Genomic DNA, 22,959 nt, shown 5'->3' with positions numbered 1-22,959 from the left:
GTTTTGCTACCTTTTTTTTTAACCTACTAAAATGAGAATGTCCTGCTGTGTGACTTAAGAATCGCAGTGCATTTACACAGAATAGAGCGAGGAGAAGGGATGATCTACACACATGAAACTGTGTGGATTTTTGCCCAGACAGAATATTCAGTAAAATAAAGCAGAAACATAGCAGTTTGCACGCTATGATTCCAAGTCACAGAGTTCAGAGCCAGGCAAGACGGGTCTATGTTATTGGAGGCGAGGACAGGGTTGCCGTCGGGGGATGATGATGGGCCATTTTCTCGCATGGGGCTGTTACACGCGTGCCCTGAGTGCAAATGTGCCGAGTGTACGGTGTGTGCACTTTTCTGTACCCGAGTCACCCTTCCATAGACGCTCAGGAGTGTGGGCCTGGGAAGCAACAGCAGGTTTACAGGAAAACTCAAGGACAGCAGGCTTTGTGCTCAGGCTGGCGAGGAGCTGCCCGGGGTGGGGAGGGAGTGAGACGGGAAAAGGCCCAGACTTTTCCCCTGCCTCCTGGGCATCCCAGGTGAACAGTGGGGGCCCCCCCTTCCCGAGCTTCCCCTGTACCCCTGCACCGCAGGGCCCAGGCCTGGCAGCAGGAGAGAGGAAAGTCCCCATTGGTTTCTTTTTCTTGCCACTGAAGGGGCTGCAGGTATTTGTTCCTGAAACTCATGACTGAGTTAATTTTACACCGTGATCGAGATGCTGCAGGGAGAAATGAAACGGATGCTCAGGGGTCTGATTCATCAGCTGAGAGTGAGGTTGGGGGCTGGAGACAAGGGCCCTCTGCCTGTCTGCAAGGTGAGGGGAAGCCAGATTTGTCCAGGGGGGTCCCCTGGATCTCAGATTATACTTCAGACTGGGATTAAGAACTGCTGGGGGTGTTTGGGGCTCTGTCATTCACTGGGTCCTGTGGGCCTCAGTTTTCCCATTTCTAGGCAGAGGGGGTCATCAAATGATGCCTAAGGACCCCAAAGCAGACATCACTGTGTCCCATCTTTGCTTTGTCTTCCTCTGTTACTTTAGGGGACCGATCACCTCCCAACAGCAGAAAATGTCAAATTGTGTTTGGATTTTAGGAAAACTAAATCAAATGTAAAAGCATGCTACTTGCATCTTAATTAGCTCCCCTCACACCGGGAGCTCACGTGGTGGTGACCCAGGCTCTGAGGGCATGCCACGCCGCGGGAGGGCTTGGAGCTCACCCCTGGATTCTTTACATCAAATAATGCCATCTGAAAGAGTTCATTTCTGGGTCCATCTGCATCATAACAAGTGACCCAGTGTTTCCCCTTTTTATGGCTGAGTAATATTCCAGTGATGAGATGGTTGGATGCCGTCACCAATGCAATGGACATGAACTTGGGCCAACTCTGGGAGATGGTGAGGGACGGGGAAGCCTCGTGTGCTGCAGTCCATGGGGTGGCAAAGAGTCAGACATGACCAAGCGACTGAACAGCAACAACGATATTCCACTGTATGTGTATAAACCACGGCTTTACTGTACATCAGAAACTAACACAGCATGGTGAAGCAACTGTATTCCATAAAAATTAATTAAAGAAGTAAAATTTGAATAAAAATATTTAAAGAGTGCATTTCACCATAATTCATTTGTGACTTGTCTAATCATCCAACATGCTTCCAAGGCTCTTAGACAAGCAAAAGGCCATAAAAGATTTTTAAAACATCCGTAAGCAAAGGAACCAGCCGCATTTATTCACACCAGCAGAATTCTTCCTTCTCTAGGTGGGATTCGCTCCTACAAAGGCGAAAAGGAAACAAGTGAATTCTGAAAGTCTTCTCTGTGGTCTTTATTCTCGCTGCCTCACACTGAACTGCTCAGAAGCTGCCCATCATTCTTAAAGAGAAAGTGTTATTTCTGATCTGATTTTTCTAGAGGAAGGGGGGAGGTGGCTTGTATGTCCTCCCTCCCCATCACCCCACCACCACAGACAGCAGTTAAACTAGGAAAAATGCTGGATCAACAAGAACTCGTCGATGGCCCCGCAAGATGAGAGTTCTCTCCAGCGCCCTGGGGGTGCTGGAGACGTCAGGGGGCTGCACTCTGAGACTGTGGTTATGAATCATGGGCCCCTGGATATGGAATTGAGCAGGGCAGGAGGGGCGGACGGAGAGGAACGAGGTGCCCAGTGGACCGGGGGCCCCAGCAGTGCCGAGGGGCAGGTGTTGTGCAAGCATTTGAGGCTGCACGTGAGAAGGAGAAATTGTGATCTGAGGTCTGAGGAGGCCTGCGTTAGGGATTCTGGGGGGAAGAGAGGAGGGACTGTGCGTTCCTGAAGCAGAATGGAGAAGCAGCTCAGGGGAAGTCAAGACATTGGACACAAAGCCTGGCTCGGAGCTTTCTGACCCCACGACAACGAGGGGGCATCACTGACTCTTCCAAGGAAAAACGGGCAGGGATCTCTTGGCTGGTCCACTGGCTAAGGCTCCATGCTCCAAGTGCAGGGGCCCAGGTTCCAGCCCTGGTCAGGGAACTAGAGCCTGCGCGCCCCAACTAAGTATGCTGCACGCCAAAACTAAAGATCCCACGTGACTCAACTAAGACCCAGTGCAGCCAAATAGAGAAAGGAAAAGATAAACAAAAAGCACAAAAGGGAAAATTGAACAGGGAAAAGGGAAAATTGGAATTCCCTGTAGGTTTGGAATTCACCTTGAAGGACAGATGGACCCAGGAGGAGAGAGAGAGAGTGAGCAGAGAGCGTGTGAGCTGGGTGTCCAGACGGTCACTGAGCCAAGGGAAGTGTCCCGGAGGCCAGAGGCTTGCATAACCCGGGGCCCATGTGTGGGAAACGTCCCAGGAAAACTGCTACGTCGCTGTCACCACAGCCCTCGTAGGTCACGGCAGGCGTGGGGCCGTCCGCGCTCAGGAGCACCCACCGCCCCCGTGTTCGCGGGGGTGTGTGCCCTGCAGCAGGTGGAAGGAAGGTCTGAGCACAGACCCAACAGCTCCATCAGCCCACGTTTTCTCAACCTTCACTGTGCCACTCAAGGCTGGGTTATGTATTATTATCATTTCGTGAATGACTCTTGGCCTTTGATGGTTTTTTGGGGGCAAGCGTTTAACTGTTGAATCCTGTAAGCTGCTCTTCCTTGAGATGCCAGCTTCCAGGCCTTTCTGCCGGAGGGTGGATCAATGTGCGTAATTTCAGGATGGGGGGAGGAGGGATGGGGGTCCCTCCTTAAGGCTGGAGCACACACACACAGGAGCAGCTGTTTGGAGCGAGTTCTAGGATATGTAGCACAGAAAGCGGAAAGACCTGGTCCGGCTTCAGGCACGGCGCTAAGATATCCCCTGCACATCTTCTTCACTTTCCCCAACCCTACATGACGGGTGCACTTATGGCCCCCCTTTTAAGGCTTTGGTGAGAGAGGAGCACCACGGTGAGAAAGAACGACCCGAGGACCGCTCCCCATGGCCTCACAGCGGCTCTCCCGGCACAGAAACAGCCGCGATCACGCCCAGGCCCCCTGACTGCCCCCTGGGAGCCAGGTGCAGCCACAGAGGGAGGCAGTGAGCCACCCATGTGATGCCCGCAGCCACTGTCTCTACAACACACGGGGAGACAGGGAACTTGGAGAGACGCCTTGGTCCAAAGTGGGCCTTCTGCCCCAGAGGAACAGAGAAACTGGTCTCTCTGCCATGGTCTTGAATGTTGGCAGAAAGAGTTGAATACATATCAGAGGGATGGGCAGGGAAGACGGGAGGCAGGAGAGACAGAAGGGAAAGAGGGAGGGAAGAAGGAAATTACGAAAATTGGTTCGAGCCCCCGGTCAGCCACGCAGACTCCAGTCTCTGGAGTTCTCATTTCAAGAACTCTGCTCCCCTCCTGGTAACAAATCTCAGCTCTGCCTCCAGTGTCTGTGGGCAGCAACTCCCGCCCCCGGGGGCTTGGAGATGTGATGTGTCTCTGGGGGAATGGGATGAGCCCCAGCCGTCCCATTGTAAGTCACAGGCGGCTGCAGGCCTCCCACGAGAAACCGCAGGAGAAACCGGAATGCAGACACTGCCTTCTGTGAAACCCACTTGCCCTGTCTTCAGAGAAACCAAGCCTGCCTCCCATTTGGGCAGATGAAAACCAGAAAGTTGTCCTCCAGTGTGGGCTGTGGGGGGTGGATGGGGGGTGGTGTGCCAGCTCTGCCCTGGCCCTGGGAGCTGGAGGAGGTGTGGGGGAGCTGGCCAGGCTGGAGAGAAGCCCTGTGAGCATCAGCTCAGCTCCTGTCCGTGACGTCACAGGGCAGCGGGGAACAGGCCGTGCTGGGCGGGATACCGCGCGGGGGACTGGCAAGCACCACAAGCTGATCCTTGAACTCAGGCATCAGTGACATCGACGTGGGCTCACTGGCTCCACCGAGCTTGACTTCTCCTTTGGCTGCCTATTGTTTCTACTGCCTGCTGGAAATCTCCACCTGTGTGTTCTTCTGTTTGCAAGGATGAAAACCCCCAGGGTGGGGACTTCCCTGGCAGTCCAGTGGTCAAGACTCCATGCTTCCAGTGCAGCGGGCGCCGGTTCGACCTCTGGTTGGGCAACTAAGATCTCGCATACTGCACAGTGCAGTCAAAATAAATGAAAAAGAATACCGGAGTGGGTAGCCATTCCCTTCTCCAGAGGATCTTCCCGACCTTCCAGAGGATCGAACCTGTGTGTCCCGCATTGCAAGCAGATTCTTTACCGTCTGAGCCACCAGGGCAGCCCCTGCTTGTGGGTGATTAGGCCCATTTCACACCACCACTTGCCCAAGCTCACACTGCTAGGATATGACTTGAATCAGACTTGACCCTCCCTGCAGGTTTGACTCCAAAGCTTGGATTCTCACCCCGACCCACCTTTTTTTTTTTTTTAATTATGAAAACTCTCAGCTTTCATCCCCATGGTGAAGTCAGCATCCCCCGCCCTCTGGTTTTTTTTTCTTCTGTTCTTAGTGGTGCCAACTCATTCCCCCATTACCCGAAATCATTGCCGACTTCTCCCTGGCTCCCCAGACTGACGGCTACCTTGTGCTTCCCACCCCTTCTTTCACATCCAGCGTCTCCATTCAGACCCCGTCCCTTCCCTGGCTCTGTCTCCTGCAAACTCCACAACAGCCCACATGGCCCCTTGTGATCTCAGGAGCACAGCTTTGAGCCCAGCAGGTCCTCTGCTCAGAGCCCTCAGCGCTCGTTGCCATAGGGATAGCGTTCTAGGTAAGTGGGTAGGTCAGCGTGGAAGGAGACAAATAACAGAGAAACGCAACCCCCCAGAGTCTGTTTTCCTCTTTGTAGCTATCACCTTTCAACTTCCTCCTCTCTTCAGGCTCCCTTTAACAAAACCACTTAACAAATCAAGTGGTGACATCTCCAAAAGTTGAGAGGGGTAGAACTGCCCACCGTATTTCCCTGCTTCTCCAGAACACCCTCTCACTTACAGACTCAGCTGGGCTTCTGTCGGCTCACACGTCTCGAGGGCCTGTACATGGGGGCTTTGCAGTACACTCCTGGCCAACCTTCATGTGACCTGGAGGATAAAGGCTTCAGCACAAACTGAGTAACCAAATGAGTGTTTTAGGAAAGACTTTATCTCCAGTTTAGAGAAAGCATTCTGATTGTGGGATGTGAGATTGTGAGATCTTACCTGTCTAAACAAACAAGTAAACACATTTAGTTTTGGTTGGGACCTTGAACCACAAGCTGCCAAGAAGGCAAAATATGCAAAGCGCACATCTCCACCCTGTTAAAAATACCTCTGGGTGCTGGGCCTGGCTTCCTTTGTTGGCCAGACCGGGGACCTCATCTCAGGTGGGGTGGCTTGGCCGTATTTGCATAAACTATTTACTTCAGAGTTCTAAGAAATGCAGTAGGCATCCAGAGAGGCAGCTCTTCACGGCCAGACCCAGACCTGGCAGGAGCCATGGGACCTCAGTTAGGTCTCCCGAGTTTTCTAATTTGGTTTCCATGTCTCTCAGATAAGAAGTGATAGTGACAGCTACCTTCAGGGAACCTTCGCTGCATCCCAGTTTCCTGCTAAGCCTGCTCTGTGCACTGATCTAATTTCATGCTCACAGTCCAGTGACTTCTGCTAATGGGTGTGTGTTAGTCACTCAGTCGTGTCTGACTCTTTTGTGACCCCATGGACTGTAGCCCAGCATGCTCCTCTGTCCATGGGATTCTCCAGGCGAGAATACTGGAGCAGGCAGCCATTCCCTTCTCCAGAGGATCTTCCTGACCTAGGGATTGAACCTGCATCTCCCACATTGCAAGCAGATTCTTTACCATCTGAGCCACCAGGGAAGCCCCCACTTGTGGATGATTAGGCCCATTTCACACCACCACTTGCCCAAGTTCACACTGCTAGGATATGACTTGAATCAGACTTGATTGCAGGTTTGACTCCAAAGCTTGGATTCTCACCCCGACCCACTTTTTTTTTTTTTAAATGAAAACTGCCAAGTGTTTGGAGAAGCTGACATACGGTGATCACCTGAATAGCCACCACCTGGTTTCAGCACTTTCACATTTGGCACATTTATGTTTTCTCTCTTTCTATGATAAGTGTACCCCATTTCAGAGGAATGCCTTTTAATTCCAGCTGTGTTGAGATATAATTGATGTACAATAAATCGTGTATATTTAAGGTACCCCATTTGGTAAGTGTTGACATATATATATACACTCATAAAACCACCACTGCCCCCAAGATAGTGAATAGACCCATCACCCCAGGGTTTCCCCAGGCCCTTCTGCTGTCCCTCGCACCTGTTCTTCCCTGACACAGCCCACCCTGGCCCCGTGGCAACTGTTTCCTGCCGCTAGAGATGAGTTTGCATTTTCTAGCATTTTATCCAAATGGAATGACATAGTTTGAATGGCTTTTAGGGGGCGGCTGGCTTCTCCCACACAGTATAATTATTTTAAGGCTCAGCTCCATTGCAGCAGGTATACCACTCACTCTTTTTCTACCCCATGTGGGTGCTGGTTCCAGTTTCTGGAGATGACAAAGTTTCTGGGAACATTTGTGTGTGAGTTATTTATAGGAAGAGATGCTGCGGTAGGTAGGCTGAACCCTCTCCCCAAAACGTTCATCCTGTTTCCCCTAGTATCGGTAAATACGTTATATTATGGTGCCCCAGGTGGCTCGGTGGTAAAGAATCTGCCTGCAATGCAGGAGGCGTGGGTTTGAAACCTGGGTCGGGAAGATTCCCCTGGAGAAGGAAAGGGCAACCAACTCCAGTATTCTTGCCTGGGAAATCCCATGGATCGAGAGGAGCCTGGTGGGCTACATTCCACGGGGCTGCGAAGAGTTGACACGACTTAGCAACTGGACAACAACAAATGCAGCAAAAGGGGTTTTTGCAGATGTGGATTAGGGTTGAGGACCTCCAGCTAGTGAAATGATGCTGGCTTATCTGGGTGGGCCCGACCCCCTGGCAACCGCTGATCTTTTTATAGTCTTCCTAGTTTTACCTTTGCCAGAACGTCGCACAGTTGGAATCGTAGAGTAGGCAGCCTTAGGAATCAGTGTGTAGAAACTCACCAGAGCACTGAGCTCAGACTTAAGGGCCGTGTTGAACACAGCGAACGGCAGAGAGAATCAGAACAGTACAAGGAGGGCCTTCTGGCTTCCCCAAACTCCACGGAAGTCTAGATTCGCATCCTCGGGTTGCTGCTCCTACTTCTCTTTTCTCAGGGTCTGCGCTCCCTCCCTGGAAGAGCCGGGCCCAGCTCTCTCTCCAGGGAGCATTCGGACGGAGCACGGCCACCCACCATCATGACTAAAGATCAAAAAAAGCAAAACAGAACAAGACCTCAGGTCTCCGGACCATTTCCCCCTTCAGAGGTGGAGAGCAGCACATCAAAACCAGAAGATGAGCCAGAAGGTTGCTGGTGGGTTCTAGAAAACTCCAACCACAAGGATGAGGAAGAGTGAACTGAGTTATATAAGAAGTTGGTTTAAATGTGCTTGGGTTTGGGGTGTGGGCTCTGCTGGGCGAGTGGTTGCGAAACATCCTTTTCTCCAAGAACACCTGGGCCGCTCCCCTTCTGCTTGGGGCCACAAATACTCTCCAGCACCTATTTCTCTTTAATTTTAGTTTTTAAATTGAAGTGCAGTTAGTTTTCAATGTCATGCCAATCTCTACTGTATGGCAAAGTGACTCAGTCATATGCACATACATATTCTTTTTTTTTAAAAATTACTTTTCCATTCTGGCTTATCCCAGGATATTGTATATAGTTCCTTGTGCTCTACACTAGGACCTTATTGTGCATCTATTCTATCTGTGATAGTTTGTATCTACCAGCCTCAAACTCCCAGTCCATCCCTCCTCCCCGCTCCCCCGTCCCTTGACACCACAAGTCTGCTCTCCCTTTTTCTCAGTTCAGTTCAGTCGCTCAGTCATGTCCGACTCCTTGAGACCCCATGAATCACAGCACGCCAGGCCTCCCTGTCCATCACCAACTCCCAGAGTCCACCCAAACCCAAGTCCATTGAGTCGGTGATGCCATCCAACCATCTCATCCTCTGTTGTCCCCTTCTCCTCCTGCCTTCAATCTTTCCCAGCACCAGGGTCTTTTCAAATGAGTCAGCTCTTCACATCAGGTGGCCAAAGTATTGGAGTTTCAGCTTCAACATCAGTCCTTCCAATGAATACCCAGGACTGATCTCCTTTAGGATGGACTGGTTGGATCTCCTTGCAGTCCAAGGGACTCTCAAGAGTCTTCTCCAACACCACAGTTCAAAAAACATCAAATCTTTGGTGCTCAGCTTTCTTTATAGTCCAACTCTCACATCCATACATGACCACTGGAAAAACCATAGCCTTAACTAGACGGACCTTTGTTGACAAAGTAACATCTCTGCTTTTTAATATGCTGTCTAGGTTGGTCATAACTTTCCTTCCAAGGAGTAAGCGTCTTTTAATTTCATGGCTGCAGTCACCATCTGCAGTGATTTTGGAGCCCAAGAAAATAAAGTCAGCTACTGCTTCCACTGTTTCCCCATCTATTTGCCATGAAGTGATGGGACCAGATGCCATGATCTTAGTTTTCTGAATGTTGAGCTTTAAGCCAACTTTTTCACTCTTCTCTTTCACTTTCATCTAGAGGCTCTTTAGTTCTTCTTCACTTTCTGCCATAAGGGTGGTGTCATCTGCATATCTGAGATTATTGATAGAAATATCAATCTGTTGATTCCAGCTTGTGCTTCTGAACATACTTCTGAGATTTTAAATGTGATGCCAGGGCTTCAAAGGGCTTCCTTAGGAAACTGCCTGTGGGACCCTGGCTCTCAGCTGACATGGGGAGGCTGCAGAGGTGATGGAAAGGGAAACCCACCTACCCAGGGAGTGCAGGTCCTCCAAGATGGGATGAAGTTTACAGCCAGAGACTTACATAGGCCAGTCGTGTCTGACTCTGCAACCCCATAGACTGTAGCCCCCCAGGCTCAGCTGTCCATGGGATTCTCCAGGCGAGAATACTGGAGTGGGTTGCCATTCCAATCTCCAGGGGATCTTCCCCACCCAGTGATTGAACCCGGGTCTCCTGTATTACAGGCGGATTCTTTACTGCTGAACCACCAGGGAATCCCTTACCAAGGCCACGCATCTATGATATACTGAGATGCTGGTTGCTCCAGTGTGCTTCCCTCCAGCCAGGATCCACCCTGGTGGTGGGATCTGCCCTGGTGGGAAGCTAGGTCCATTTCCCCAATGCTTAGTTACTGTACAAAGTCCCTGACCAAGTGTTGTCATCACTGAAGGCCCCCCGGGCGCTCTGAGTTGGCTCAGGTGGCCCATCGCATCACCTCGACTGAGCAAATGGAAATGAACCTTGCTCATCTGATGGCAGAAGAGATGTAGGGGTGTCTCCCCTTGGACCTGTGGGGTCAGATTCTTCCAGGGCCCCTCTGTTCCCCGTTCTAAGTGTGGAGTCCTTAGAAGCTGCAGGAAGCTTTCCAGGTCCCTTGGAACTGGGAGGTGATGAACGGGTTCCTTCAACAAGCGTCTGCGGAGGGAGCTGTGGATCGCCAGGCCCCCAGGGCAGGGACGTGGCAGGAGATGAAGTAGGCACGGAGCCTCCCTTCCAGAGCCTCCACTCCAGCGGCGGGGACAGACCCCGGCTAACACACAAGCCAAACCCCGGACGGGAGCGGAAGCCAAGCAGTGGGCAGGGGGGCTGAGCACACCTCTTAGGGTCTCCCAGGACCAGAGAGGGTTTCTGGTGCGGCATGGCCCTGCAAGTTTCTTCCCTGTGGATCGACTACCCTCAGGGGTTCCTGACGACAAACTCTGGTTTCTGGGGTCTCACCTGTGCCCCTGTGGGGCCCCGGGCACTGGCTGAGCGAGATGCAAAGAGCCCCAAGTCCCAGACCCCCCGTCCCCCAGAGAGTGCATCTGGGAGGTGAGTGTGGACAATGGTGAAATCACCCCCATAAAGGGGTTGGATCCGAGGACGGGTGTGGACCCCGCAGGCCCAGTCTGGGGGTTCAGGCCCTGGGGCGCTGGAACCAGGGTCTGCTCTCTGCTGCTCCTCCTCCACGGTCTGGGGCGGGACAGGGGAGCCAGAAGCCACCTGGATAGGGTCGTATGCAGGGGGCAGGGGGGCATCTGGCTGCAGCCAGGACACCTGGCTTTGAGTCGCCTTTGCCACTCCACAGCTGCGTGCCCTGGGTGGGTCCCTTCACCCTCTGAGTCTCAGTTTCCTCATCTGTAAAGTGGGGACTGCTCTTCTTGCCAGGTGGGTGTGCAGAGTGGAAGCCGTGAGCCCCCGGAGACAGAGGAGTGTGAATCGAGACCAGCCTGAGTGTGAAACACTCAGCAGAGTTCACAGACTTGGGACCAAAAATAAGCGGAATGTCTCTCACCGGCAATTCTTCAATACTGGATTTGCATGTGAAAAGTGATAGCGTCTTGCTTTTATTTGGGTAAATAAAATATTTGATTAAAATTAATTTCTCTCATCTCTTTTTTTACTTCTGCCAATGTGACTCAGAAAACTTCTAAGTGATGTTGGCTCACGTTACATTTCTATTAGGCAGCCTGGTCCAGAGTACGGGCGACAGGCTGGAGCCACTTGGCAGTTTTAGAAGCCACTGACCCCTCCCTAGAGGGTCTGATTTAACTCTCCTGGGGCGTGGACCAGATAGTTGATGTTTTCAAAGCTCTGCGGGGGTGACTGTTATGTCATCAAAGTTTGGGGACACGTGGAAGTTGTGGCAAGTTCCCACAGTAGGCGTCCCTACAACCCCAAGGACAAGCTTGAGTGTCCGAGATCCTGTGTGCGGGTGGGCAGGGAAATAGACTCTGGGGGCACCTGCTCGGCACTCCTGTGCCAGCTGTTTGCACCCAGTACCCTGTGTTACTGCTCCGGCTACCCCCTGGGGTAGGGACGATGCTACCCCCCATTTTACTGATGAGGAAACTGAGAGGGGAAGTCACTTCCCACAGTCACATGCCTAGGAGGCAACAGACAAGGATTTGAACCCGTGCTCTCTCCACCACACACCCTCGTGGGAATCCTGTGAGTCCCAGCTCACGGAAGCAACCAGAGTTTACGAGCTCACGCTCCTCAGGGCCTGGGGCAGGGCGAGGAAAAAGTAAAAAGGTGGCCACGCACGTGGTTCAGGGGCTGGTATGGTGCAAGTACCAGCAAGGGTGTGACTTATATCATTAACCTAGACCATCGCCATCACCCCCACCATCACCATCGTCACCACCAACACTGTCCTCAGCAGCATCGCAGAGCCGTGGTCAGTGTTCCTGGCTTTCTGCCTTTCCAGGCTAGCTGTGTACAGTCTCAGCTGAAGACTTTACAGGGGCTGGTGGGGCAGGAGGAAAAGTAATGAGATTCTTAGGGAGGCTGATATTTAGAAGGTGGGTGGGGTAAACTCATCTTTTGGATTCCGGTTCCTAGCCCCAATGATAATTAGATCAGTAGGGAGCAACATGGGGCCTCTGACCGTATTCCTGATTGCCCTTCATGTCTGCTCAGGGAGAGCAAAGCCGTTATTTCAGGGGAGATTTGATGAGAGTTTTGCAATAAGATACTTGCTCTTTTGAGAGAACCTCAGTCCTGGGCATCTTCAGAAACGGCTCCAGGGCCATGGACTTGCTGGGTGTTGTTCTCAGAAATAAGCAGAGTTGTTCCCAGAATTCTAGCACTTTCTACTTCATCCACGGGAAGGGCAGCAATTGCAAAACTTTGAGCCTTCTAAGGAGTGCCTCATGGAGCTGATGAGGAAACTGTCACTGTGAAGGGTTCAGCCTGGAGGAGCGGTGGCAAATGAGCATAAAATGAGAAGCCAGAAGATCAGGGTTCCAACCCTGGCTTTGCTGCCTCCGACCATGCATCCTAGCTTCCCTGGTGGCTCAGACAGAAAAGAATCTGCCTGCAATGCAGGAGACCTGAGTTCCATCCCTGGGCTGGGAAGATGCCCTGGAGAAGGGAATGGCTACCCGCTCCAGTATTCTTGCCTGAGAATCCCAAGGACAGAGGAGCCTGGTGGGATATAGTCCATAAGGTCACAAAGAGTTGGACAAGACTGAACGACTAACACACGCACATACACACCATACATCATTGGGCAAGGCTCTCTTTGAGCTCCAGTTTTCCCATTAAAAATGAAAACAACAATATATTGATCTAGATCTGACAGGGTTCTTGTGAGGACAAACAGGGGAAAAAAAACTTCTGAATTTAAACCTCCAGTGTTAATTAACTACCCCATTAAAAAACCTGTATGTATTATTCAAGCTGCTGTTCAGTAGAACTGACTTGTGCTGAAAATGTTCTGCATCTGTGCTGCAGTCACAAGCAACCATGGTCTCAGGAGGGCAGCCAAACATCTCCCTGCCGGGGCCCAAGGTGGCTGCCACAGCTCCGGTTCTCACATCCAAGCACAACTTCCTATCATATTCTGTAACTGGAGAGCCTGTGACTCATGGAGCTGCATGGAAAAGCACATGCAATCATGTCAGAACCTTCCAAAAACAACCTGTGAATGTTTGCATGACAACATGCCTTCCGTTTCCTAACTTTCTGCAGACATTAAAGATGCCTTGTAAAATATCGAGGCTGGGTTTGGGGACTCAGGACATTTGGGTCTGACAGCCCTGCTCTGCAGAGGAGGAAGCTGACGCTCAGAGATGAAGGATGCTGCTGAGGTCGTCTATGAATCCACCTGCGACAGGCTTAGATGTGAGGGTCCAGATGGATGGCATGAGATCAGCTCAGGCTTCCTGCCTCCTGTGTTAACAAAAATGCTCCCTTCTCTGAACTTCTTCACTGGTGTGACCTGAGGCTCTTCCCTAAACTGTAACCACAGTGGATCCACCAGGAGAAAACACAGGAAACTGCTACTTGGGCTCAGGGCGCGGAAAGGCTGCGTCTCTGGGGTGTGGGCTCCCTCTAGTGGATAATCTGAGAATTGCATGATGTTCCTTCAAGGTCCTTCGCAATTTCCCAAGTGAGCCTAAGAAACAACTGAGGAGCTTGCTAAGATGCAGCTTCCGGGGCCTTGTCCTCAGGCATTTGGATTCAGCAGCTCTGGGGAGGGCCTAGAAATATGCATTCTAACGAGCATGCAGGGTGATGTTGACCACACTGGGAACCGCAGCTCCCTGGCCGTTTGAGGTCAGGGAGAACACCAGGATGCCTGTGGAGTCTGACAACTTGGTTTGCCAGCCTTGCTTTGTGGCCTTGGGTGAGGCACGTGCCCTCTCTGGGCCTCTGCTCTCACTGCATAAGCGTAGCAGGTTGGATCGGAGAGGGAGGAGCAAGATTTGAAGAAACCAGTTACTTATTAACTGTAGACTCTGTCCTTCTGGCCCTCTACCTCCTTGCTGTGAAATAAGTACAACGAACTTCTTCCTGGACTCTGAGGGCAGCCATGCTCCTGGACGCTCACACGCATACGGGTCACTTAGGATCTTGATAAGATGAGAGTCCTAATGGAGTTGGTCTGGGCTGGGGCCTGAGACTTTGCACTTTTAATCGGCTCCCAGGGGAGGCCAGTGCAGAGGCCAGAGGGGTTAAAAGATCAAAGAAGACAGTACAGGAAAAAGGTGTTCTGTGAATTTTAAGGTTTTATCATTGGGGAACTGTCTTCCTTGGTTGAAGAGCTTGGGAAAAGCTCGTGGAGACTCAGAGAGCAGACTGGCACTCTAAATTAGCATATAAACTAAGCACGGTGAATTAGCATATTAAGTTTGCATGCTAAATAGCGTACTGGGCTTCCCTGGTGGCTCAGATGGTAAAGAATCCACCTCCAATGCAGGAGATCCGGGGTTTGATCCCTGGGTCAGGAAGGGATCCTTCTCCCCTGGAGAAGGAAATGGCAACCCACTCCAGTATTCTTGCCTGGAGAATCCCGTGGACAGAGGAGCCTGGTGGGCTACAGTCCATGGGGTCACAAAGAGTCGGACACAACTGAGTTGACGCACACACCACACACTTTAGTGTATTAAATAAGCATATTAGAAACAACGCCCCCTGGCAGCTCCGGGCTGCTGCCTGACCAGCTCCCTCGATGCACCTGCCCTCCCTGTGCTGGGGACATCCTTCCCGGAGCCTCCTCCCCACCCTGTAGGTCTCAGTTTCCTCCTCCAAGCCTCTGTCTTCCATGAACGGATGTGGCCACACTCTCAGTGCCCTGAATGTCCCCATCACTGTGCTGGGTCTGCCTTGTGTAAGAATAGAGACTGGCTGTGTCAGAAGATCACGCTGTGTCCCGGGGCCGGGCTTGTGGGGCTGAAAGACAACATGTGGGTCAGTGAAGGAATGAATGGATGGGGGCAGGGAGACAGGCCTTGTGGATGGAGGGGACAGGCCGTGTGGGCTCAGACCCCTGCAGGCAGGTGATTCTTGACCTGTACACTCGGGTGCAGTGCAAAGAGACCCGGCATGAAACTAGAGGCGAGGACGCACACAGGCACACACATGCACATGTGGTGAACACATGCAGATTCGCCGTAGAACTTAACGTGTCAATCAAGAGACCTGAAAATCACGCAGCTTTGGAAAGGTTTACTTGGCTACCTAATCTTTGAAAAAAAAATGTAATTTTCAGATTAACAGATTCTGAAAAGACAAACACTCCCTGTTAAGGCTGAGCTCAGAAAGAAAGAAACCTGGGAGAGACCCCGGGGAGCATCTCAGCTCCCACTACACCACCAGACAGGCCAATAAACCAGGCTCCAGAGACAGAGGACGAGGCTTTGAGTCCCAGCTCTCCCACTCGCCAGCTGTGTGCTCTCGGGGGAGCTGTTCCAGCTCTCTGGGCTCCCCACCTTTACCATGGGGACAGAGAGAAGTGTCTCCATCCTGAGGTCGCATATGAACCACGAGAGGCGATGCAGACAGAGCCCTCACGGGGTCCTGGCATTCAGTCAGGGTCCGGCAAGTGGGAGTCATTATTGTATTTCTTGTTATTGTTCAGTGGAAAGCCCGCCTTGACTTCAAGGATGGTTTCATTGGACGAGACTCAATGTGGAAACCGAACGGGTGCCTCTGGGACAGTAGAAAGGATGGCAGGACAGGAGAGCTAGCTCCAGGTGGGGCCGGCGCCTCTGCTCCCGGGACCCTGAGAGTGGCCACCTCCTTGGACTCAGGATCCCCACCCACAACACGAAAGGGGCGGAAAACGGCCACAAAGCAAAGGGCAGGTGATGCCAAATGCTGGCAAGGATGGGGAACGGCCGGATCTCACACCAGGTGGTGGGAGTGCCATTTGCGACCAGCGTTTGGGAACCCCATTGGCCATGGCTACTACAGCCATCCCCCCGTGACCCAGCACCTCCCATCCTGGGTGGATGCTCAAGAGATGCGTAAACAGAGGTTCTCCCAAAGACATAGATGGGCCAGCTCACAGCAACGCCGCTGCTTTTAGACAGAGCTGGGGACCGCCCCGGTGCCTGTGACAGCGTAAGCCCTAGGCTGCATGTGTGTGCCAGGCTGGGCTGCCTGCGGCTTCCGGCGATGCAATGTTTAAGACATGGCCCCGACTTTAAAGAGCAGACACTGGGTGATTCTAAGTATTAAGATGTCAAGTGCAGCGGCAGGCAGAGCAAAGGGTCTGCTGTTAGAAGTCAGGAGAGTGGTCACCTTTTGGGGTGTGTGGGAAGGGAGCGGGAGATGTGAAGGGTGCTTTTCCTGCTTTGTATACTGTGTGTTACACTCCGGTAACACATTTACACTGAAGCAGGGAAGGGTCCGATGACAGGGTTCTAGGGCCATGCTGGCTCTGCTGCCCCAGGCTTTCTCATCCCAGCCCTGCTTCCTTCTTTCAGCCCCCTGGGGAAAGGTTCCAGCGGGAGGGAGGGGACTCCTCGCTTGGGGTTTGGCAGCTCCTTCCAAGGTCACGCCAAGAGGCGGCTGTGGATGGAGAGATGAGTAAGGGCTGAATTTCCCTGCAGGGAAGACACGGGTCTGACTATGGTCTCCACAGTGGTTTCCTTGGCGACAAGCTGTTGTCAGAAAAACAGAACAATGTGAGAACACGGCAGGGTCAGGCGAGGAAAGACCCTCTGGGGAACTCACGCACACAGGAAAATAAGAGGAAGCGGTCAGAGTTGGTGGTGCTGGGCAAGTGGCCCTCAGAAGCCGACCCACCTCCCTGCCTACCCCTGGAATTTTGGCGTTGATCAAATGTTTGCAATTCAAATACCCTTTTCTCATTGACAGATGTTAGATATTACAGTCCTCGTGCTGGGCTTCCCACAAAACGATTGTGGGGGCTGTGATGACATAGAAGTGGTCTGCCCCCAGCTTCCCCCAGTTTGGAAGTGAAATATGACCACGTGACGCTTCAAAAAAGTAATCGATCATGTTCAACTTGTGCTTATTTGCTCCAAGCCTGGTGGGTCACCTCTTGCAGACCCTACCTCCCTGGTGACCAAGAGCTGTGGAATGTTCCTGGTACAAGGTGTGGGTCAGGCTGCCTGTGGACCGCAGGTGGACAGGCTTGATGCCCCGCCCATTACAGCTGCTGCTCTGGCGGTGGCCACAGGGTGTCGCTGTTGAACACGGGGCTCGCACAGCCTGAGGGACTCCTTGCCTTCCCCGGAGCTGGGACCCTCGCACACCCTGGGATTGCAACCCTTGCAGTCCACACTCCTGGGCTCAGCTTTGGTTTTCCCAGGTGCAGCACCAGGGGTGACTGGGTCTAGAGGTGCTTCTAGCCTGGCCAGAGAGGGGATGCGACCACCCCAATGACACACAGCCAAGAGGACCAGACTCCTGAAACACAGACACATTGTGGATATCTTGGAATTGGGAAGCAGACACTTATGCTAAGGTATTTTAGGGATGACGATGCTCCAGCTAAAGATTCCTGCAAAGACCCCACCCCCTCCCCCGCCCAGGGAAAACAAGGATGGAATCTCCACGGGTTAGTAGAAAAACTGGGTTTTGAGTTATGCATTTCTGTGTCCAAACCCTGGTCCTGCCACATTCTTCTGTGGGCTCTGGGTAAGCTGTTTCACTCTGAACCTTGTGAGATGGATGTTGGAATAGTTCCCACCAGTAAGGCTAGAGCAAGGATGGAGAAGGTGATGCACACAGAGAGCCCCATAAACATGTCTCCTCCAGGCGCTTGGCCCCGAACACCCTTCCCTAAGGACTAGTTAGTTCCAGGCTCACCCTGGCTTTCCTGCCCAGCCTGGAATCAGCCATTTCTCCAAGGAGCTGAGGGTCTGACTCTCGTGGTGTTAAGATCTCCCCAGATGATTGTGATGGGACCTGGTGTTGAGAGCCGCTGGCCTGGCCTGGTGGGGTGGGGGAGGGGGCTGTCGATATTCCCTCCCTTATGGTCACAAATGTGTCTAGTGAACATTTACTATGTCCTAGTGGTGTTCATATATCATCTTATTTGACCCTCACGAAAAACCCACGTGGATGAATTGTTAACCAGTTTTGCATAGGAAAAACTGAAGGCTCCCAGAATTAGACACTTTGTTGTGGCGGGGCGGGGGGTGCTGCACAGTTAGTGGGGGATGGAGGCCAGATTTGAACCCAGGCCCCTCTGCCTCCAGGGTCCCTCCACTTGCCTGTTCTGCCTCTAATTCCTGGCTTTCCAGTCCTAAGAGCGATGAAAATCAGTCTTTCCTACATGCCCGAGCTTTCCCTCCTCATCCCATCCCACCTAATAATGTTCCCACTCACTCATTCACTCATTGCTAAGCCACAGGGTGATGAAGCTGAAAGCAGATTGTGCACATGGAGCCATGCAGACCCAGAGCAGACAGCTGGCATGCAGGGTGGCGGGGCTGACTTGGTGGGGTTGGTGGGGTTGCTGGGGCCAGTTGTGGCCAACGGTGCTGGTGAGGCTGGTGGCACCGCCAGGCAGAACTCAGCCTTGGAGCACAAGGACAGCATGCTTTTCAGACCAGATGCCACAGGCAGAGCCGGGAATGGCTCATACACAGAGGCAGCAAAGTTACGATCACCTAATTCCCTGCGCACAGCGACAGGCATTTACACCGGCTGTAAATACCTGGAGGACCCGGTGAGAGTGGCCGGTGTGACCCTGGGCAGCTCGGGGTTTCCCCAAGAAGGCGCTACTGCAGGACCAGCCTCCCTGCATGGGACCTGGCTGCGTGGGCGTCTCTTACAGAACTTACCAGGTGTAGCTTTTACAGTCAAAAGGGAACACAGGTTTATTAAGAAGGCCTTGGACAATACATAAATAAAATGATAAAGCTTCTGTGGCACACTCAAGTTCACTGCCGGCATACTGATATACTTCCTTCCAGCCCCCACTCATTCATTACTCCATGTACTGTCACTTGAATTTTCATTCTGTGTTATGACACAGCCAGTCCCTAATAATAATAATATAATAATATACTGGGTACTGACAGGCACTGCTGAAACCGACCTCGTTGGCTCACGTTGTCCACGCCAGGACAGCTGGAAGCGTGACCTCTCACCCCTCCTTATTTTACAGCTGGAGTCACCCAGCGGGAGTCAGGTGGCCGTGAGGTGGGCAGCCCGGATTTCTTCTGATGCCTCCAACAGCAGCACCTGTGTTCCTTTCTTCTCAAGGTTCTGTCTGAAGCTTCCAGGGTGCTGACGTGGTCACGATTACATCTCTGACAGCCCCGTGAATTCCTTCGGGGGTCCCCCGAGGTGGGGGCTGGCATCAGCTCTCAGATAGGCCAGGCCCTTCTGGAATCTTCTGACCTCTGGATATTGTGTCTTCCTTTCCCCTGGGAGGCCACACGTCCAGAGGGTGCCAGGGCGACCCCGCCCCTGGTCTCTCCCCGGCCAAGACTCCTGAAATGAAGGGCTCTGGCAGATCTGTTGGCGGCTGCCATGTCTTAATCTCAGGGCTCCCCGGGCTTGGAGAACCACCTGGGCTCCAGGCCTGTCGGAGGAGAGGGGCCGGCTGCCAGCCAGGCCTCCCTGTCGGCACGGGCTTGTCATGCGGCCGGCCTGCTGACACCTCCGTGCCCTCCTCCCTGCAGAGGGAGATGAGCAGCTTTCCTGAGGGGTGACAAGGGGCAGAAGGTGTTCTGGCCCCAATTAAACTGTGCCTGGGCTCCTGGAGAGGTGCTGGTGGGCTCTGAGTTCCACGACCAGGAGGGGGCTGGAGGCCTGGGTCCTGTCCTTGGGCTCATCCATCAGCCTTTGATTCTGATAACGGTTTGATCTCCAGTGACAGGAGGGGCGGGCTGGGGCGTTTATGGCTCCATTTCCACCAGGCCTTGAATGGAGCTCAGTGGCTCCAGAGGCAACTGATCCTGCCAGGAGGTGGCCTGTGTTTGGCCCCCGAGCCTGCTGGCCTCCAGACCCATGGCTGAGACAGCAAAAGAGGGACATGAGCCCTGATCTTGGAGAACTGATGTGAAAAGACCCTTCCCTGGAGCCACTTTTCTATTGCGTTTTGACTACTGGTCTCATTTAATTACAGTCACTGCATGGGAGCCGTCAGCTGTCAGTCCTGAGGAATCTGAGGCTCAGAGAGGGTGAACCAGTGGCCTAAGGCTGCCCAGCTAGAAAGCAGAGCTGGGTTTCCGGCATGTCGATCTGACAGTACAGCCTGGTGTCTTCCTGGGATGCCAACACTCCCCTAAAGCAGGGGTGGGGGGACTGGGGCTGAGCCCTAAAATACAGACCCCAACTTGGGGGGAACAGGCTGCTTCCAGGCCTTCTGATCATTTACAGGCAGTGCCCACAGGTCCTGACCATTTGCTAATCTCTCTTGAGGTTTTCTTGTTATTGTTCCTTGTTTCAGATCCGATTTTATTATTTTTACCTTTTCCATGTATTAAAAAAAAATTGAAGTAACCTCAGACTTACAGAAGAGCTGCCAGTGTGGAGAACCGGGCCTTGTCAGCTGTCTCCCACCCAACACACCGCCCTCCGCGTAGATCAGCGTGTGCGTCTTGCACACAGGACGACCCCCTGAAGAACCACACCCGCAGAAGCCAACAGCGACCCACCCCTGCCATCTGGGCCTTGGGCCCCATCCTGGTCTCACCAATCGTCCCAATAAGTTGCCCTTGACACACTTGCAGAGCTCAGGCCACTTTGTAGAATGCCTCTTAATTTGGTTTCCTGATGAGGCAAATTCTTCTAATATTTATTTATTTCTTTGGCTGCACTGGGTCTTAGTTGCAGCATGTGGGCTCCAGAGCGCTCAGGCGCAGTGGCTGAGGAACATGGGCTTAGCTGCTCCGTGGTACGTGGGATCTTAGCTCCCCGACCAACGATCGAAGCCTCGTGTCCCCCACACTGGAAGGCCAGTTCTTCACCCCTGGCCACCGGGAAAGACCTGACGTTTCCTGATCAGGTTCAGGCAGGGACGCCACGGTCCCCAGGGCAGCCTGGCAGGGGGTGCCCCAAGCAGGCTCTTCATCGCTTTGCAGGTAGGAACTCACAGAGCCTTCATGAGAGCCCCAGGGTGTGGATGATTACCCCCGTTTTCTCGAATAAGGAAACAAAGGCCCAGAGAGGCTGAATCACTGCCGCAGGTCACACAGCCGGTAAGGGGCTGAAGCTTACAGGGGGGCTGAAGCTGGGCTGCATGCGCAACTGGCTTGCCGCGCCCGTGTGTTCCCGAGGCGGCCACGCGCAGCGGGAGTGGCCCCATCCCTGCCAGCCATGCCATGCACCCGTGTTCTATCTTCTAGGCTCTTCCGGGCTGCCTTGGGCCACCCCCATCTCTGTCTATTCTGCTTCTCCACTGGTCTCTGGCAGAGTTCTCTCTGTGTCTCTCTTCTCTGACCATTTCTCACTGTCTCTCTCTGCCCACATGGGCCCCTGGCCCACGGTCAGGTCCCACTCACCTCTTCTCTCACAGTGGACCCTGAGGCTGAGCGGAGGCTTTGTTATCCTCACCTCTGGGGGCAGACTGGAGGTCCCGTCCAGCACCCAGCAGAGACCTGGAGGTCTCAGCCCTTCCCCCCAGGAGGTTCAGGGTTTGTAAGCGGACCAGGGCTGCGCATGGCGAAGAGGAGCAGGCTCGGGGATGTCTCCCTTTGAAAACCCTGTCCCCCCAAACCCCTTGGCAGAGTTTATCTCCAGGAGAGCTTAGCGTGTCCCACCACACATTCCAGGGGAGCTCGAGAGAAGGCGCTCCTTGGAGCCCCCAGCATGGGGGACGTGCCGCTGATAAGATGGAAACCCCTCCAGACAGGAGCCCCCAGCCCTGCTGTGGAGGATGACTGGAGCGATGCCCAGCTGGGTTCACCACTCCCTGCCTCCCAGGACTGCCCAGAGAAGCTGCCCATCTGGGGTCCACTCCTGCCTCCTGGCTGCCCCTGGTTCCAGCGACGTGGTCTCAGCAGGGCTCCTGGGGGTCAGCTGTGGGCCTCTTTAGAGGATTGGCCCTGAAATGTCCACGGGAGAGACCCCTGGATGGGGAGAGGGATGGAGGAGAGAGAGGGAGGGAGGGGGAGGGAGAGAGAGACACACACAGAAAGAGAAATAAATACACAGAGTGAGCTGAGGGCGGAGGGGAGACTCAGTGAGGAGGCTGTGGAGTCAGGGGGGCTGAGAGGCAGGAGGGGAGACAGAGGCACACACAGGGCTGTGAAGAAACCCACCCGCAGACACGCCAGGGGGACACGGGGAGGAGAAGGGGATGAGTGGGGACAGCATGGAGGCTGGGGGACACACCCCCCACCGTGCTGGGAGCAGGGAGGGGCTCCTTGTTGGGACCGGACCCTCCCAATCCCTCCCGTCCTGCCTGGAACCGCGGGGGGAGCCTGGGCGGCGGGTGCACGTGGGTGAGCCTGTGTGTGCCAGCCCGGGGGGTCCCTTCCCTGCAGGAACCCCGCTCCTCATCCCTAGGTCCGGCCCCCTCCTAGGATCTCCAGCGGGTCGCCGGCTGGGCAGGATGTGCAGGACCTGGGCCGCATCGGGGGGCTGGCCCTGCGGGACCCCCACCTCCACGCGCCCTGTCACTCACTCTGGTCACTCCTGCCCGCCCTCCTGAATGCCAACCCCGGGCGCTCCTGCGTGCGGCCTCGCTTCACAGTCCCCCGAGTCCTCCTCCCAGCCCTCCAGGTGCGTGTCACGGCAGGCTCCAGAGCAGAGCCCCCTTTCCTCATGGCACTCTATCAGTACATCTCCACATCCTCATTTTTGAACTGTATCATCCAAGAAAACACAGGGTTCCCTGGTGGCTCAGATGGTAAAGCGTCTGCCTGCAATGCAGGAGACCTGGGTTCGATCCCTGGGTCAGGAAGATCCCCTGGAGAAGGAAACGACAACCCACTCCAGTACTCTTGCCTGGAAAATTCCATGGATGGAGCAGCCTGGTGGGCTACAGTCCATGGGGTGGCAAAGAGTCGGACACGACTGAACAACTTTACTTTCTTTCTAAGAGGAGGGTGAAAAAGCTGGCTTAACACTCAACTCACTCAGTTCGATCCATGAAAACAAGCAAACAGAGGCACATGCAAGCTTCCCAGGCTGGGCCCTGGGAATGAAATGTTTTTCCAAACCATCCTTGT

This window comes from Cervus canadensis, chromosome 18 (genome assembly GCF_019320065.1).
Source record: "Cervus canadensis isolate Bull #8, Minnesota chromosome 18, ASM1932006v1, whole genome shotgun sequence".
Classification (NCBI taxonomy): domain Eukaryota; kingdom Metazoa; phylum Chordata; class Mammalia; order Artiodactyla; family Cervidae; genus Cervus; species Cervus canadensis.
This window is presented reverse-complemented; position numbering follows the sequence as displayed.